This window comes from Chrysochloris asiatica, unplaced genomic scaffold, assembly GCF_000296735.1.
Source record: "Chrysochloris asiatica unplaced genomic scaffold, ChrAsi1.0 scaffold00208, whole genome shotgun sequence".
Taxonomy (NCBI): Eukaryota; Metazoa; Chordata; class Mammalia; order Afrosoricida; family Chrysochloridae; genus Chrysochloris; species Chrysochloris asiatica.
The window spans coordinates 4,761,256-4,777,586 of NW_006408726.1; the positions used below are offsets into that span (position 1 = coordinate 4,761,256).

Below are 16,331 nucleotides of genomic sequence, written 5' to 3' on the forward strand. Positions count from 1 at the left end.
TTTCTTTCCAGGTATTGATTCTTTAGTTCCATTCATTTCCACTAAAGAGGTGTCTGTTAGAAAACAAGGGAAGATGGCCAAGTTCTACAATTGTTGGGGAAGACACCTCTGTAATGCTAGGGAACTCCTCAGGGAACTTACAACTTAGTTTCAAGAAACAAAATGATGTATGTGAGATATTGAAAGCCACATGAATGTGATGATGTGCAATGTAGAAAATTCAGACTTGTGGAGTTTGGCAATTTACAGACGCATGAGAAATTAATAAGGACACACTCATATTTTCTCAACAGTGTTGTTAGTTGATGTTGAGTTGGAACTGACTCGTGGAGACTTTATGTTCAGCAGAGTGAACCATTACTCAGCCTTGTACCAGATGGTACATTGGTATATTTGAGTCTATTGCTGAGCCCACTATTGGTTTTGTCTGCCTTCACACTTAGAGGGTTCATCTTCCAGTACTGTATCAGACAATATTCTGTTGTGATCCATAAGGTTTTCACTGACTACTTTTCAGAATTAGAGAGCCAGTACTTTCTTCCTAGGCTGTCTTGTCTGAAAGTTCTACTAAAACGTATCTATTATAGGTGACCCTATTGTTATTTATGACATAGTTTCCTGCATCATGTTGTGTTAATTGCCACTGTGTTGTTCTGACTCATGTACAACAGAACAAAATATTGTTCAGTCAACCTAGAAAGCCCCACTGAGAGTTAGGATGGAACTGGAAGCTCCTAACAGTGAGAGGCAAGGTCTAGACTTCAGTGCAGGAAACAGTATCGCTTGGGGAAGGCCCAGACGGTGTTCAGGATGGACAGCACCCATCTCCTGGAGAACAGGGGACACGGAATTGTTTAAGGTCAGGAAAGGTGTGCGCCATGGCTGTATCCTTCGATTTATACTTATTCACCCTGTATGCTGAGCAAATCTGAGAAGCTGGTTTCTGTGAAGAAGAACGTGGCATCAGGATTGGAGGAAGACTCATGACCAACCTGCCATGTGCAGATGATACAACTTTGCTCAGTGGAAGCAAAGAGAACTTGAAATACTTACTGGTGAAGGTCAAAGACCACAGCCTCCAGTGTGAGTTGCACCTCAGTATAAAGAAAACAAAAATCCTCATAGCTGGACCAGTAAATGATGTCATGACAACTGAAGAAAAGGAAGGAGTTTAGGGTGGGTGGGCCCAGGGAAGGAGTGGGGACAGCCTGCCCTTCCTGACTCTTCCCTTCCTGCCCAGGAACCGGTATGACCGCCAATGAGCTTCATCCAGGCATGACCAGGACGGAGCTGGGCCGACACGCGTCCATGCACATGTCCGCCTTGTCCAGCGTCACACTCGATGAGACCTCTCCCTGTCCGGGGCCCCTCTGCCAAGCCCCCTGCTCATACCCTCCCAGCCTGGGGTTCCATAATCCTCCTTTAGACTCTAGGTCCTTCCCAGAGCCTTTCTGTCTCCCCTGAGTGTGAAAGATGAATCATCGTTTCATGTTTATTTGAACTTGTGAGTTCAAGAGACCTTGGGATTGATGAAAGAAAAAGATGACTATGAGCTAGCAAAGGAGAGCTAGTAGTGCTGTAAGGTAGCACTGGATGGCTCACAGCAAGGTCAGCGGTTCAAATCCACTAGCTGCGCCAATGGAGAAAGATGAGGCTGCCTGCTTGCATAAAGGTTTGTTGTTGTTGTTAAGTACGGTGGAGTCAGCTCCGATTCATAGTGATCCTGCACAGGGTTTCTGAGGCTGTAAATCTTTACGGGAGCAGAACGCCTCATCTTTCTCCCGCGGAACCGCTGGTAGTTTCAAACTGCTGAACTTGAGGTTGACAGCCCGACTCGTAACCACTACACTACCAGAGCTCCTTGCATAAAGGTTTACAGCCCTGGAAAACATTCTGCTGGGTTGCTGTAAGCCGAATTTGACTCAGCGGCAATAGAAATGGGTTACGATTATATGCCTGCTACAACGTGTTGCAAAGAGCTCTGGTAGCGTAGTGGTTACGAATCGGGCTGCGAACCTTAAGGTCAGCAGTTTGAAATTATTAGCTGTACCGTGGGAGAAAGATGAGGCCTTCTGCTACCCTAAAGATTTACAGCCTCAGAAATCCTGTGCAGGGTCGCTATGAGTCAGAACTGACTCCAGGGCACACAACAACATCCTCATAATTGTTGCTATGTTCAAACCCATTTTTGCAGCCACTGTATCAATCCATCTCTTTCAGGGTCGTCTGATTTTGTTGTTGTTGTTGACCTTCTGCTTTATCAAGTCCTCTTCACTTTTATCAAGTAAGTTTATGTCAGCTGCATATTGTTATTGCTGTTAAGTGCTGTCAAGTCAGTTCTAACTCACAGCTACCATGTATAGGGTTTCCAAGGAACAACTGGTGGGTTTGAACTGCTGACCTAGTTGTTCGCAATGCATTGCTGATCCTACAGTGCCATACTACAGCGGCATATTACAAGTTGTTACTGAGTCTTCTTCCAATCCTGACACAAAAATCTTATTAAGATCCCAAGTACCCGCCATAGTTCTAGGTTGAGAAGTGGTACTAACCATTCCATAGTATTATGTCCATTTATCCTGATTGCATGAGATGCATACATGTTGGCAGTGATGAAAGTAATTTAGATTGCTCACAGAAAACAGAGTCCCAAGGAAAAGTTCCATCATGAGTGGTCTTCCTTGGCTCAAAAGTTGTCTGGGTGTGATGAAATACTTTTATGATTTCACTTCTCATTTTTATAGATGAAGGAACCTGAATATTGTCCCACATCCACTTTCATATTCCAGGGGTTGCATTTTACTACACAGATTTCAGTGCAAGTTTACTTGCCTGATCACCAGAAGAGGGAATTTCTCAAAAGTGAGGGCATCAGTCTAGAATTGTTAACCTAGAATTACATCTTTTTATCCCTCCTGCTTATTTAGACAAACCATTAAACTTCAGAGGGGACAGAAAATGGCTGGTTCAGAAGCCCAAAGATGCTAGTGGGACGAAGGCACGAGAAATAATCACAGCTGTTTGGGCCATTTGAAGAACTGTCTCCTTTCAGTGTCTCAGTTGGTACTCCATCAGTCTTTGGAGGTTTGCTTTTCATCAATGCCTGTAGTGCAGCTTGGACTTCTTCTTTCAATGTCATCAGTTTTTTAAATGGTTCAATGCCAATCAATTATTTTTTATTCAATGATTCATGATATTTCCTTCATACTGTTTGGATCCTTCCTGCATCATTCCATTTTTCTCCACAGAATCTTTCATTATTACAAATATATTTTTTGTCTTTATTTTTCATCTTGAGACACAATGATTGTGTTTTTCCCTTTCAAGTTTCTAACTCCCAGTCTTTTCACAATTTATTATGATACTTTGAAATTTTGTTTTCCCTTTTTATGCTAAAGATTGCATTTTAGGAAGATTGCATCTAAGCTTGTGTCAATTCCCTACAATTTCAGTTTATCAAAATTTCAAAATAGCTAACATGCTATAAGACAGATGAGCAGAAAAAGAGGAACCTGTTACCACAAGAAACAAAACCCAGGAATAGAGTTTGTCCTTTGGACCTACGTAAAGTAGTCAGCAATAGAAACTTGGGTTCAATTCTCAGTCTTACACCTATTGTGTATGTCTATCCATGAAGATGTGTGTATCGTTATGATGCTGGATAGATTTCAGCAAATTTTTCTGACTAAGATAGAATAGGAGGAAAGATCTGGCAACATATTTCTGAAAGGCAATCAATGAAAACCTAATAGATCACAATAATCAATCATGAGGGTGGGACCAGGCAGCATATGGTTCTGCTGTGTTTGGGTCACTGTAAGTTGGGTCCAATTTGATGACAGCTAAAAACAATAGCATTATAAATTTATAATTTCTCAAGAACCATAATGATTTTTCTATCTCGAAGACTTCTAATTAAATGTTGACTCATTTATAATCTTGGCTGCAAAACCCAGATTGCCCTTCTTACTCTAGGGTGTTGTTGTTGTTAGGTGTCATCAAGTCAGTACCGACCCATAGTGACCTTATGTACAGCAGAACAAACCACTGCCTGATCCTGGGCCAACCTCACCACTGTTGCCGTGCTTGAGTCCATTGATGCTGCCACCTGGCCAATCCATCTCATTGGGGGTCTTTCTCCAGGGTCGATGCCTTCAAACCAGATGAACCTACTCTCTGCGAGCATAATCTACAGATAAGGAGTCGTTCTGTGGCTCTTTTTTTTTCCCCCTGAAATCTGATTATATTCTGATATGGATTGAATTGTGTACCCCGAAAATATGAGTCAGGTTGGCTGGACCATGATTCTCAATAGCTTAGCAGTGATGTGATGATCCCCCATGGTCACAGTATGGATAAAGCATCCTGGTTTGGTCCTTTTGTCCTTCCTAAGATTTGGTAGGCTGTAGGTACAACACACAAAAGGAGTCAAAGAGGCAGAAGTTTAAGCAAGCAAGAAGGTTTATTGAAACATAGCATAGACATTCTCACAGAGATGGGAATGGACTTCTACTTCGTGAGTTGAGTGAGTTACTCTTTTCACTTTTTATACTGCTTTTCCTCCAGGACAGACTCTGATTCTTACATATTTCCATAATAATTTAGGACTCATACTTTATCTTTTTCCCCTGGGTTTGATGTACTTTTTTCCCATTACAGCAGTCTATTATAATTGATTTATTATAGTGATATGATGATTAGTTCCTTGGTCATATCAGATCAGTCCTATTCTTCTCTGCACATTACTGACTTTTGTGAAAGTCCCCTGTTCTATTTTTCCTTTTACTAGACTCTCCTGACAGATCAGATGGTTTCCTTCATTCTTTGTGGTTGGTCTGTGGTTAACCCCTTTTCTCTGTTCCAACTACCTAACAATCTGATGTGATAAACCGATAAGAGGATTAAGGGTGAGATGTCATTGTTGTTAAGTGCTGTCCAGTAACTTCTGATTCATAATGATCCTGTGTAGAGTTTTTGAGGAGCAGCTAGAGGGTTTGAACCACCAACCTCTGCAGTCCAGTGTTTATCCCACAGCACTACACATCCCTTAATCCCACCATGACCCTAATCCAAAGTAAGGAGATTCTGAAGGATAGTAGCATGCAACACCTTTTATCTTACAAAAGATAAAAGGAGAGACAGATAAGCAGAGAAAGAGGAACCTGCTACAACCAAAAAACAAGAACCAGGAATAGAGTTTGTCTTTTGGACCTAGGATCCCTCTGTTGTGAAGCTCCTAGAACCAGGAAAAGATTGATGTCAAGACACATAGAGCTCCAAGTAATGCTGGACCTGCAAATAATGAAAGAAGAAAAGGACCTCTCTCCAGAATCAGCACTTCTAGCCTTCTTAATGTGTGAGAGAATAAAAGTTTGTTTGTTAAGGCCATCCACTTGTGGTATTACTGTTATAGTTGTTGTTGTTGTTGTTGTTGAGTGCCGTGGAGTTGGTTCTGACTAATAGGGACCCTGCACAGGGTTTCCAAGGCTGTAAATTTTTACGGGAGCAGAACGCCTCTTCATTCTCCTGTGGAACCGCTGGTAGTTTCGAACTGCTGACCTTGTGGTTCACAGCCTGATTCATAACCACTACGCTACCAGAGCTCCTTATAGTGGCACTGTATAATTAATTGTATCAGAATTGAGTCAATGACACATAGCAACAACAGCAAATGTAACTAAGAGATAATTTGGTACTGAGAGTAGGTTGCCACACTAAAAGATACCTAAAATGTAGAAAAGTTTTGGAATTGAATAATGAGTTGGTTGGTTGGTTATGTGCTGTGGAGTCAGTTCTGACTTACAGCGACCCTGTACAGAGTTTCCGAGGCGGTAAATCTTTAAGGGAGCAGAAAACCTCATCTTGCTACCTCAGAACAGCTGATAGTTTCAAACTGCTGACCTTGCGGTTCACAGCCTGATTCGTAACCACTACCTACCAGAGCTCCTTTGAATAATGAGTAGAGACTAGAAAAGTCTCTACTACTGCTACACTGCCTATTAGTAAAAGCCTAGATAGCTTAGATTGCCTAGAAGAGACTGTTGGAATTATGCATGTGAAAAGCAATTCTGTTGAGGGTTTAGAAGGAAGGGAGGAGCCCTGTAACACTGGAGACTGTCCTGATGGTGGTAAGCAATGACAGAGAAATTGAAGCAGCAGAACCATGAGACCAACACAAGACAGTATAGAAGTGAAATGAAAGTGCTGAAAACCTTCACATAGGAAGCTTCCTGGCAGAATGAGGTGCCTCTGGGCATTTGTTGTTGAAGTTAGGCTCTCTGACCTACAGATCAAGAAAGCTGATTGCTTAATGGCCAAAGATTACTGTTATGAGTGGTGTGCTTCTGGGCACTTAACAGAGGAGCTTAAGAGCTTTGTAACATTTGCTCCAGCAGAGCAGAGACTAGGCTGGCCTCTCCTAGAGATCAGAGAGTATGGGAAACAGAGCTGCTTCAGTCTTAAAAGATAGAACCATGACCTCTGGAATTTCTAAGGGTGGGGCCACAATTTTTGATTTTTCAAGTAGTAGGTTTCTTCATCAACTCTTTTCTGGTATATAAGGCTGCTGTTTAGGATGGGGCCTCTGTGCAAAGCTGAGGCAGCAGTGTTCCCATGCTAGAGGGGACAGAAGAACTGGGCTGAAAAGATCTGGCCACCACTCAGACAGACTAGGAGAATGGGGCAGCCCGAAGCCAAGGGACCATGGTTGCCATTCCAATGGACCTGGAAGGCCGAGCTGAACCCACGGTTGAGGAGCCTCTTCCCAGAATCCAGAGTGCATCGCTAAGACCCAGAGTCTGGAGTGAAGAGCCATGTCCTAAATGGCATCAGAGAATAGAGGGTCATTATCAAGACTTGAGAACTAGTATAAAATGTATTGCTGGGTTTTTCACTTGCTTGTCGCCTGTTATCTCTCATTTCCCTTTACCTGTTTCCATTTGTAATAGAACGATCTACCTTGCAGTCTGTTCCTCCATTGTCCTTTGGAAGCATATAACTTACATTCTAGATTTACAGATGAAGCTAAATTTTGTCCCAGGTTGGAATTTGGATTTGGAAGACTTTGAGGATGATATGATAGAGTGAAAATATTTAGCATATCTTCAGAATATGCATTTTGGGGGGCCAAAGAATGAAATGCCATGGTATGAATTGCCCCCCCCCCCAAATATGTGGACCATGATTCTCAGTGGTTAGGCAGTTATGTGGTGATCTCTCATAGTGTAATCTAATATGATAAACCAGGGGTGGGGAACATCTGACCTGTTGGCCATATGTTGTTGTTAAGTGCCATCAGTTGGTTCTAACCCATAGTGACCCTATATAGGTATTCCCAGGAGTGACTAGTGAGCTTAAACCGCTGACCTTGCAGTTCAAACTGATTTTGCAGTCTAGCACATAAACCCACAGTGCCATACCAGGACTCTGTGGACCATGTAGAGACCTGTGAAATCATTTGATCTGGCACTGCCAATGCAACTTCAGGTCTACATTGTGTGGGTTACTTAAATGTTTGACCAAATATAGCAGACTCTTTTGTAAGTTGATTATTTTGTATGGCCTATGACTGATGCTATAAAATTTGCAGAAAAAAAAAAACGTTCCCCAACCCTGTGAGAAACCAATAAGAAGATTATGGATGAAATTGTTCTTGTCCTGTGCCATTGAGTCAATTCCAACTCATAGAGGGTATCTAAGGAGCAGCTGGTGGGTTTGAATATCCACCAACTGTGTGGTTAGCTGTCCAGTGCTTATCCTACAGTGTTATACCAGGACTACCCTGAATTTCACCAGGACCCTGATCCTATGTGTGGGATATCCCTAAGGCTGTGGCCTGTAATACCTTTTATCTTTCAGGAGATAAAAGGAGAGTGACCCAAGCAGAGAAAGAGGGACCGATTGCCGCCAAAAGAGTAGAACAAAAGTGAGTTTGTTTGATCTGGGATCCCTGGACTGTGGAGCTCGTAGATTTGGGTAAAGATTGATACCAAGACACATAGAAATCTCTAAGGAATGTTGAAAGAAGAAAAAGACCTTTTTCTAGAACTAGTACTCTGAACTCAGACTTCTAGCCACCTAAACTATGAGAGAATAAAATTGTGGTTGTTAAAGTCATCCATTTGTGATATTTCTGGATTGGCAGGGCTAGATAATTAAAATATGTTCCCAATGTCAGAGGAGCCAGGGATATTAGATGAACAAAAAACCCTAACCCATTGCTATGGAGTTGATTCTGACTCATAACAACCCTATATAAGGTTTCCAAAACAGGAACTCTTTATAGGAACAGACAGCCTTAACTCTTACACACAGAGCGGCTCGTGGGTTTGAACTACTGACCCAACCCATGGTGCCACCATAATGCCTTAGAGCAATACCTTGTTGTTGATGAGTGTTGTTAGTCTCTTTCAACTCATAGTGACTTGCAGTCGGGTTTCTGAAGCTTTAAATCTTTGAGTGAGTAGAAAGCCTCATCTTTCTCCTGCAAATTTTGTGCTTCACAGTCTAGTGATAACCACTGCACTCTTTAGATTAACCTTGTTGTTGTTGTTAAGTGCCGTCAAATCAGTTCCAACTCAGTGCAACCCTATATAGGGTTTCCAAGGAGTGGCTGGTGAGCTTGAATGGCCAACCTTGCAGTTCAAACTGATTTTGGAGTCCAGTTCATTAGCCCACAGCACCAAACTTGTACTCCTAGATTAACATTTGTTGTTGTTGTTAGGTGCCGTCGAGTCATTTCTGACCCATAGTGACTCTGTATAGGGTTTCTGAGGAGCAGCTGGTGGGTTTGAACTGCTGACCTTGTGGTTCAAACTGACTTTGCAGTTCAATGCGTTATCCTGAAGTGTCACACCAGGACTCTAGAGTAACGTAAAAGGCGCATTGTCATAAGAAACCATAGCAAAGAAAAAGTAGAATCTACTTATGGCTTTTTCTGATTAGGCATAGGAAAGGAAATGCTATATCCAGGTACCAAAGCTTTGGTTACAATAGCCTCTGATGTCCCTTGTTTAGGCCTTTCTTTTCTCAGATACCTGTCCAAAGAAAGCCTCTATATGCTTTCTGATGAAGAATTCACTTGGGAATACCAATATGTATCTCACTGTAAAGAAAACAAAAATCCTCACCACTGGACCAATAAACAACATTCTTATCAATGGAGAAAAGATTGAAGTGGTCAAGGACTTCATTCTTCTTGGATCAACTATCAACACTCATGGAAGTAGCAGTCAAGAAATCAAATGGCATGTTGCATTAGGCAAATCTGCTGCACAGGACATTTTTAAAGTGTTGAAGAGCAAACATGTTGGCTTGAGGACTAAGGTGTGCCTGACCCAAGCCATGGTATTTTCAATAACCTCATATGAATGCAAAAGCAGGACAGTGAATAAGGAAGACCATAGAATAATTGACACTTTTGAATTATGGTCTTGGAGGAGAATATTGAAAGTGCCATGGGTTGCCAAACAAACAAACAAAAAACAGATCTGTTTTGGAAGAAGTGCAGCCAAAGTGCTCCTTGGAAGTCAGGATGGCCAAACTTGGTCTCTCATATTTTGGACATATTGTCAGGAGGGACCAGTCGCTAGAGAAGGATATCATATTTGGTAAGGTCGAGAGTCAGAGAAAAAGAGGAAGACCCCAGCAAGATAGATTGGCATAGTGATAGCATCAATGGGCTCAAGCATGGCAACAATTGTAACATTGGCCCTGGACCAGGCAGTGTTTTGTTTTGTTGTACATAGGGTCTCTATGAGTTGGTACCAGCTTGATGGTGCCTAACAATAGCAACAACAACCAATATACCAGTTACTGTTGAGTCAGCTCTAACTCATGGTGACCCGTGTATATGAGAGTAGAGCTGTGCACCCTGGGACTTTCAGTGGCTGCATTATCAGAAGCAGATTGTCAAGCCTTTATTTCGGTGTCTCTGGTAAGATTCCAACCTCTAAACTTTCAGTTAGATGCTGGTACTATTCAGGGATTCCACATGGAAGGGTACTAATATTTTACAAAAGATGGTCCAAAAAGGATAATATCAAACACATTCTAAGAAGTGCCTTATAAATACATTAAATAAATAAAACTGACAGAATGTGATGGCAAATGAATGCTGAATAAGGGTCAATGATTATGGGTAGAAAATAGAAGAACAAAGCTTTGCTGTGTATTGAATTTAGATCTATTGTGCACTGCAGGACAGCTAATTATTTATTATGGCCCTTTTAGCGAAATTTCTCCATTTTGAGATGTATTTTCAATCCTAGCCTCTATGCCTGTGACTATCAACACATTTTGCATTGAATTGCTAAGGAGTAACAGTTAAAGTAGAGGTAAGGAGTAAAGATTACAGTGGAACTAATGATTAAGTATGCCATGACCTTAGTAGAGGGTGTGAGTCAAGTCACAACCCTTGGGCGCATGGTTTGATTCCAATTTGTAAGACTGCTTTGGAAAAGCTTGCCCTCTTGGCCTGGATCTTGCATTTGTCTCATTATGTCTGACCTTCAGTTCATGGGACTTTCGGCCCATCACCTGACCTGATTCATCAGCTCCCGCAGCCTCAGGCTGTGCATGTCATCTGACCTGCAGATTTGGTTCCTCAGCTCCTGAGACTATGTGGGTTAGATTTCTCCAGACTAATGTCTGAAGTAAGGATTAGGACTTGCCAGCCTCCACAATTGCGTGAGACATTTCTTTTCACAATTGTGAGTTTTGTGAAATACTTCCATGTGTTACAGAACCGTGGGATTTCTGGGAGGGAGGAGTGGTGATTGATTATCAAGGACTTTAGAGGACTATAACATGTTGGAAAAATCAAATAGTTGGGATATCTTTAACCTCCAACTCATAGGGGTCAGCCTTGTACTGATGGTTCGAAAAGAAATTATTCATTCAGGCACCCTCTAGTTACTTGCCATTTGCACAAGGGACCCCAAATATAGTAGATGTTAATACTGTTCATTAATGTCTGGTTTTCCTCTACTTCCAACTCTGAAGGAATTACAACCCACATTTTTGAAATTTGGTAGGGCCTTGGGACTTGTCATAGCCAATTAAGATGGATATTTAAGAGACATTGTGTGTTTCTCCATCTTGCCTTGTAGTAGATTTGGTGACTGAAGATGTTCCAAATGGTGACCCCTGGCCCCCTGTGAAAAGAATAAATACATCTACGCCTCCTAGCAGTTCACTATGGACCGGCAGCTGAAGCAAGAAATGTAATTTAGATCTTTGCAGTGACGGGATTTTTTTTTTTTTTTTTTTTAACTACCTCGCATCTGTGAATAAATCACCAGGCCTCTGAGAACATATAGGCAATAGAACCTGCCCCGTGCATATACCAGTGATTTAAATTAACACATGCAAGTGAGGCCATTTTATAGCCTAAGTTAGCAAATTCGATTTCCCACAGCCAACATATTTTATAACTTAAGTGAACAAATATAATTTCCTATAACAAACATGGTTTCTAAGCATATGTAACTAAACTATTAAATTTACCAGCCTTGCTTCTTCCAGTAATAACATTGTCACTGAAAAACCTGTATTCACAAGACTCTCATCTCTCTCTTTTGCTTTGATGGTAACTGAAATATGAATACCACCCTACCCCCAACTTACTGAGCAAAACAATTATGATAGAGCAGCAGACCTCCACAATACTTCTTATTAAATGCAATACTGTTAACATTTAATAACAAAAATCAAATTATGAAAATAAAACCATGTGATGTACAATTTTCACAATCATATGATTATAATTTTTGAAAAAAATAACCCCCCATACAAGTAGGCTTCTAAACTGTCCAAGGAAAAATGGAATTGAAAGATAATGGAATTTTTCTAGAAACTTTTTGAAGCCTCCTCTTATGTTATTAAAGAGGTCCTTAAACTAAAAACCAACCCTTTTACTATTAAGTTGTCTCTGACTCTAGCAACTGTATCGGAAAAGAGTTGTTTAGTACTGTTGATTTGGTTCTGACTCATAGTGATATTTAGGGTTCCTAAAGAGCCTGATGGGTTTGAACCACCGACCTTGAAATTAGCAATCCAGTACGCATTCTACAAAACTACACTAGGACATCAGGACAAGAGTAGAACTGACCTATAAAAATTTCAAGACTGTAAATCTTTTTAGAAGCCAACGGTCACATTTTTCTCCCATAAAAGCTGGTGTGTTTAAATCACCATCCTTTGGCTTAGTAGCCAAGAGCCTAACCACTGTATTACCAGAGCACCTTAAAAAGATCCCTAAGTGATACAAAGTCCTGATGTGGTGTTGTGAGTTAATGTGCTGGACTGCAAAGTCAATTTGAACCGCAAAGTTGGCAGTTCAAGCTCACCAGCTACTCCTTGAAAACTCTATACAGGGTCACTATGTGTCTGAACTGACTTGATGGCATTTGACAACAACAACAACAACTAACCTAGAGCATAATAGTTGAAACCCACCCAAAGGTGCCTCAGAAGAAAGTCCAGGTGATCTTCAAATATACAAGAAGATTCTATGAAGCAATTCTACTCGGTAACACCTAAGTTCCTTATGAGTTGGAACTGACAAAAATTTGAGTTTGGTAAAAAAAAAAAAAAAATTAAGACTAAAAAGAAATGTGTAATGCTAAAAATTAGTCCAAAGAAATAAAGGGCCATGAAAACCTCAGCTTCTGCTACCAATTGCTCTGAAAGTTCCTGGATAGAGTGGGAGAATAATGTGGCACAAAACTAAAAATCATGAAAAACTCATCGTACTGGTATTATAAAGAACTGGTAGAACCCCTGAGAATATGATCCTTAGTCATTCTTCAAGCCTGAAATGGCACTCATCCCCTTTACTCAACTTTCACCCAGACAAAAGACTGGCTAGGGAGGTACGTAATCAACCAATCCAATTCAAAAGGGTGGTATTTTTGCAATCTAATGCTAAGAAGACAGGAAAGGATAGGGGAAAAGGATGAATGGAAATGGAAGCACAGGGAAAAAATGAGACGAGTACTGCTACATTATAGAGATTGCCATCAATATCATGAAACAAAATTGGTATAAATTGTTCAATGGAGACCTAATTTGCAAACTTTCACCCAAAGCATGATAAAAAGCTAAAAAAAAAAAAAAAAAAAAAAAAAAAAAAAAAAAAAAAAAACAAAAAAAAAAACCTAATGTATTAAATTATAGACTATTGTTAACTTTGAGTGGTGGGAGTACCAACAATTTTGTTCTAATTTTTCTTTTCTGTTATTTAAGAATTTTGCAATGAGTACATTTTAGTTTTATGAGGAAATATATAGCTGTAGGACCCCTGGTATGGCACTGTGGGGTAATGAATCAGACAGCAAAGTCGTTTGAACTGCAAAGTTGGTGGTTCAAGCTCACCAGCTGCTCCTTGGAAACCCTATACAGGGTCGTTATGGCTCAAACTCAACTCGATGGCACTTAACAGCAACAAACAAGTATAGCTGTAATAAACTCAATTAGAAAAGGATTAGTCTAAAACGTATCACTTTATAACCAATTTACATAGTTTTGTTATAATTTGTCTCAGGAAGAAAAGTAGTTGATTATCACATATAAAGTTGAGCTTTAGAGACAATCAAAGCGCTATCTAGAAATGGGCTGAGAATAGAGAGGAAGAATACCCAATTAGGAACAGTAGACTATGGTAGTTCTCAAGCTTTCAAATACAGAAGAACGTTATGTTAAGTGCCATTGAATCAGTTCAGACTCATAGTGACCCTGTATTGGGTTACCAAGGAGCAGCTGGTAAGTTTCAACCACAGACCTTGTGGTTCAAACCTACCTTGTGGTCCAGTGCTTTATCCCACAGCACCACACCAGGTATTGTTGTTGTTAAGTGCCATAGAGTGGGTTCCAACTCATAGCAACCTTGTAAAGGGTTTCTGAGGAGCGGCTGGTGAGCTTGAACCTCTGACCTAGCAGTTCAAACCAACCTTGCAGTGTAGTACATTAACCCACAGTGCCACAGAATAGTTTGGTAAAATGCTCAAAGATTTTGATTCAATGGGTCTAGATCAAGGCCCAGAGATCTGCATAATTAGCAGACCCTTTGGATAATTTTCGTTGAGAAACATGCAGATTATAATCAAGAAAATTCTATGAAGCAACTCTACTCAGTAATATATAAGGTCCTCATGAGTTGGAATTGACAAAATATAAAAGTAAATTCATTTGATCCAATAGAAAGTGGAAATGGTTCACAAGAAAGAATTATGTTAGCTCTGCAAAGGGTCTCATCCTTGGCAACATTTGGGGCAGATTTAAAAAAAAATACTAACGCCAGAAAATGGACTCCTGGTGTGGTGCTGAAGGATCAGCACTGGGCTGCGAATCACAAGATTGACAGTTCAAACGGGCCTCTATGAGTTGGAACCGACTTGATGGCACTTAACAACAACAACAATGCCAGAAAATATTAAACCAGAAATTCTGGGTGTCTACAGATTTTGAAAGTTTCGCTGTCGATTCTGATACACAGTGAGGCTGAATATCACTATGACTAGGCAGGAATTTTCTGCACTTTTCAAGCCACCATCACAGAGTTGGCTACTGGTCAGTGCACAGCTGGCTTCCCACTCATACTCTCTGTTACAATCCCTGGTGGTTTGGCAGAAAATAATCTGGCTGAAAGAAATCTGGCCAAAGCATAAGATTTAAATCCTTGAAATGGTGGACAAAACTGAAAGCATGACCAAAGCAGCAGAGCAGACATAATTCGTTTTAAATGAATTAAAACTTTTGAGAAGAAACTCCAATCACTGAAAAATTCTAATTATTTTGTTTTGCAGTTTAGTTTCTCTCATTGATTGGATTTCTTTGTTGTTTTACCAATGCACTCCATTCTTATGAAAGAAATATGAAAATAAAGAAAAGAAAAAAGAAAAAGATAACAAGCATCCATAACTTCACTCACTCCGAGGCAATCAAGAAAGCACCTCAGAGTTCATCCTTCCAGAACATTTTTTATAAAAATATATGTACTCATTACATTTAATATGCTTTCCAACAAATTACATTAGACATTAACAGTGAGTCAAATTGTCCTTGTCATAATGAACACAAGAAGGAGAATAAATTTCTAAATATTAACATGAAATACTAAAGGAAAAAATGTAAGAAAATAAAATTCTGAAAAAAAATTCTCAAGGACATACAGTTATTGCAAAACCATGATATTTAATTATCATTAAAAGTTACAAGAATATTGACATATATTTTCCATAAAATTGTCATTTCTGCTAAATCATAGTGAAGAACAACATTCATTTGGCAAATTGCTTTCTACCTAAAATTACACTCCCACTCAATTACTGTCCTACCAACAAATTGTGCTCATTTCTACCTCTTCAATATTATTTATGGATTCACCTTCATCCTTACATGGCCCTCTTTCCCTTTAGTTGATCCAAATTCTATTCATCAATGAAAGCCAAGATCAAATCTTACCCCTTCCCACAATCAGCTCCACATGTCCTTCCACTACTCCTCTTGCTATATTTTCTCTGGACCCATTAACATTGGTTATACTTTGCTTGTGGCTATTAATCAATTGCTGTTTGATATCACTCTGAGTCCCCTATACATACATTTCATCATTCCACTGAAATAAAAAAACGTATTGTGTTAGGCAAATCTGCTGCACAAGACCTCCTTAAAGTGTTGAAGAACAAAGATGTCAATCTGAGGACTAACATGCACCTGACTTAAGCCATGGTATTTTCAATAACCTCATATGCATGCAAACATTGGGCAGTGACTAACGAAGACCATAGAAGAATTGAAGCATTTGAATTATGGTGCTGGAGGAAAATATTAAAGTACCATGTACTGCCAAAGAACAAATCAATCTGTGTTTGAAGAAGTACAGACAGAATGTTCCTGGGAATCCAGGAAGGCCAGACTTCATTAGTCATACTTTAGAAATATTGTTTGGAGAGACCAGTCCCTGGAGAAGGATGTCATATTTGGTCAAATTAAGGGTCAGAGAAAAAGAGGAAAACCCCAGTGAGATGGACTGGCACAGTGACAGCAGTGATGGACTCAAATGTATCAACGATTGTGAAGTTGGCACAGGACCAGGCAGTGTTTCATTCTATTTTGCACAGAGTTGATATGAGATGGTATTGACTTGATGGTACCTAACAACAAGAAGCAATACAGATATGGCTACAAGCATACATTGACAGATTACTTCCCGAGGTTCAAGCTGGATTCAGAAAAGACCGTGGAATGAGGGATATCATTGCTGATGTCTGATGGATCATGGCTGAAAGCAGAAAATACCAGAAGGATGTTTACCTGTGCTTTATTGACTA

At 40.2% G+C, this 16,331-nt stretch overlaps 1 pseudogene; it reads left to right on the top strand.

The window, feature by feature from the left end:
• The first annotated feature begins 1,248 nt into the window (after positions 1 to 1,248).
• The window catches only part of LOC102836140, a 65,585-nt pseudogene continuing 50,502 nt past the window's right edge, over positions 1,249 to 16,331 (top strand).